The sequence below is a fragment of the Mandrillus leucophaeus genome, unplaced genomic scaffold (genome assembly GCF_000951045.1).
Source record: "Mandrillus leucophaeus isolate KB7577 unplaced genomic scaffold, Mleu.le_1.0 Scaffold17, whole genome shotgun sequence".
NCBI lineage: Eukaryota > Metazoa > Chordata > Mammalia > Primates > Cercopithecidae > Mandrillus > Mandrillus leucophaeus.
The window spans coordinates 5,466,548-5,469,754 of NW_012101698.1; the positions used below are offsets into that span (position 1 = coordinate 5,466,548).

At 50.5% G+C, this 3,207-nt stretch overlaps 1 protein-coding gene across 1 annotated transcript in view; it reads right to left on the bottom strand.

Annotated features, from left to right (window-relative positions):
- The window catches only part of LOC105537218 (L-fucose kinase-like), a 9,328-nt gene extending 7,473 nt beyond the window's left edge, over window positions 1-1,855 (bottom strand). Inside the window, exon 1 of the mRNA XM_011976773.1 lies at window positions 1,651-1,855. The gene's annotated coding sequence lies outside the window, so the exon portion shown is untranslated. The remainder of the gene's footprint in view (window positions 1-1,650) is intronic.
- Between the last annotated feature and the right edge of the window lie 1,352 nt (window positions 1,856-3,207).

The window sequence follows — 3,207 nt, forward strand, 5'->3', positions numbered from 1 at the left end:
AAAAAAAAAAAGCAGAAACATAGCCATTAGGTTGGCGCAAAAGTAATTTTGCCTTTTGCCATTCCTTTAATAGTACAGGCAGGCTAGGTTTCTGTTTTGTTTTGTTTTGGAGAAACAGGGTCCAGCTCTGTCACCAGAGGGTGGAATGCAGCGGTGTGATCACAGCTCACTGCAGCCTCAAGCTCCTAGGCTCCAGCGATCCTCCAATCCCAGCCTCCCAAGTAGCTGGGACTATGCATGAGTCCTGCTAGTTTTTATTTTTTGTTGAGATAGGGTCTTGCTTTGTTGCCCAGGCTGACCTACAACTCCCGGACTCAAGTAATCCTCCCGCCTTGACCTTCCAAAGGTCGGGATTATAGGTGTGAGCCACCATGCCTAGCTTGTTTTTCGTTTTTTGTTTTTTTGGGTTTTTTTCAGAGACTCTCACTCTGTCGCCAGGCTGGAGTGCAATGGCGTGATCTGGGCTCACTGCAATCTCCACCTCCTAGGTTCAAGCGATTCTCCTGCCTCAGCCTCCCAAGTAGCTGGGATTACAGACGTGCACCAACACGCCCAGCTAATTTTTGAATTATTAGTAGAGACGGGGTTTTACCATGTTGGCCAGGATGGTCTCAAACTCCTGACCACAGGTGATCTACCAGCTTCGGCCTCCCAAAGTGCTGGGATTACAGGCGTGAGCCACCTCACCCGGTTTTTTGTTTTGTTTTGTTTTGTTTTTAATTAATAGTTCGCTGGAGTTACACAGTCTCAAGAGGTACTGAGAAAGTGTGCCCTAAGGCCCTAAGGTTTGTTTTTTGTTTGTTTGTTTGTTTGTTTGAGACATAGTCTCGCTCTGTCGCCCAGGTTGGAGTGCAGTGGCGTGATCTCGGCTCACTGCAACCTCCACCTACTGAGGTCAAGAGATTCTCCTGCCTCAGCCTCCCAAGTAGCTGGGATTACAGGTATGAGCCTTGGCGCCCGGCCTCTACCCACTTTCAGTAGAGCCTCATCTGCTGAGATCAAGTTGAAATATTTTTAGTGTCCTCACCCCCACGTTGTCCAAGACTGGCATAGGGCTGGGGAGCCAGAGATAGAATAAAGTACTAAGAACTCTTCATATGAACCTTTTGAAGACAGGTGGGTCAGGGACTGCACATTTTATAACTTTAAAGAGGAAAAAAATGCTCACGGAGGACTCTGATTTGCTGCCTTCTGAAATAACAGACCGAAAGAAGTTAAATGGGAGTAAAATCGTGTTGTAAATTACCCAACAGCGTATCATTGAGATTCGTGCATAATACTGAGCCCTGGCCGGGTAAACTGAGACAGGAGAAGCGGCCTCAAAGTAAAATCAGAGCAGCGCCGGCATCCAGAGTCCCACCTGCCTCAGGGTGAGGATCCTCTGAGGTCCGCATCCCTCCCGGTCCCAGCCGCCCGCAGCTCCCGCCGCACCAGCCGGGTCCCGGGGCTCCTTGGAAGACCCAGGCCAAGGGGACGCGGGAGCGCAGAAACCCCTGTGGGCTCCCGGGGACACCGCGAAGCTCCCGGGGACTCTTCCCTGTCAGGACCCGGGTGGCCCGCGGCTCGACTCGGTGCTCCCAGTCAGTAAGGGTGCACCGGGAAGCTGCTGGGGAGCACAGGCCCTGCGGGGACCCTCGCGGACTGACGTACCTGCCGCCGCCCGGCGCTCGGCGGAGGGGGCTCTTTAACGCGGGGCTGCGCGACTCTCGCGGCGCACGCTGGGAAATGTAGTTTCACCTCCGCGCCCCGCCTGGCCGGGCCCCCGCCCGGCATAAGACACTCTCGGAGCCACCGGACGGGCCAGCGTGGGTGGCCGGGGCAGCGCTTTCCTGAAGTGCAGCGGGGCTGCGATCCAGAAGGGAGGTGGGAAGAGGGCCGCTCCAGGACCCACGAAACTACAACTCCCAGAGGACCGATGCGCCTTAAAGACACAGGCCCTTTTTCTGGGACTTAGGGATCCGGGTTAACGTGTTGCTTTTTTGTTTGTTTTCTGGTTTGGGTTTGTTTATTTGTTGTTGTTTTTTTAATCCCTTCTGGACGGCACCAGGAGCTGTCGCTTTCCTCGGGAGAGAAATCCACTGATGAAGGGAAAATAAAAAATCACAATTTGCCCAAGCGGAAGCAGCTGCCATTGGATTTGCAGTTAGAAGAGTTTGCGCTGATTTCATCTCGTGGGTCCTTTGCGAAGAAACTTTCCAACTCCGTAGTGGGGAGAGGATCTGCGGAGCTTTCGGGAAAGTTGTGAATGGTAGCATTGACTGTCATAGATGAAAACTGGAAATACTCTTGAGTGTCTCTCTCTAGGTTACTATGTGAAAGGAAAATAAATCTCAGGACCCCAAAGTCACTAAGCCAAAGGGAAAAGTCAAACTGGGAACTGCATCAGGCAAACCTACCTCCCATTTTATTCCTAAACAAGATAACTACAAAGATAAAAAAGCTAGATATGGCCTGGCTCTCACAATTTGCCCACTAGGAAATTCCTTGTGTGCCCTAAAATCTGTACCCTCAAACAGTTCTGTGGAATTTCACTCTGACAATGTAAATCGATGACTTATCTTCACAGGTGCTGGACTTTGACAGAACTCAAAGTCATTTCTCTGCTCACGTGAGACAAATGCATATCTCATTGCTTCCTCTGCCCTATGTTTATTTTTTCTTATGTAAAGATACAAATTCACTAAGCTAGATGAAAGCATAAGTGACTAGTCCTCTATCCCCCTCTCACATGTGAAAGGCTGATCAAAGGCTCAGAAGAATGCATTTGCCTCTTTCCTACCCATGCCTTTAAAAAATTTCGTCTTTCAGGCCAGGCGTGGTGGCTCACACCTGTAGTCCCAGCCCTTTGGGAGGCCAGGGCAGGTGGATCACAAGGTCAGGAGTTCGAGACCAGCCTGGCCAATATGGTGAAACCCTGTCTACTAAAAATACAAAAATTAGCTGAGCGTGGTGTCACGTGCCTGTAGTCCCAGCTGCTTGGGAGGCTGAGGCAGGAGAATTGCTTGAACCTGGGAGACAGAGATTGTAGTGAGCTGAGATCGTACCACTGCACTCCAGCCTGAGCAACACAGCAAGGCTCCACCTCAAAAAAAAAAAAAAATTTCCTCTTTCCCCAATATCTGACCTTTCTCATATTGAAGCCCTCAAAATCATCCTTGGAGAAAGGTACAGACCTGTCTCCCAGGTACACACGTTCTTAACTTTGGC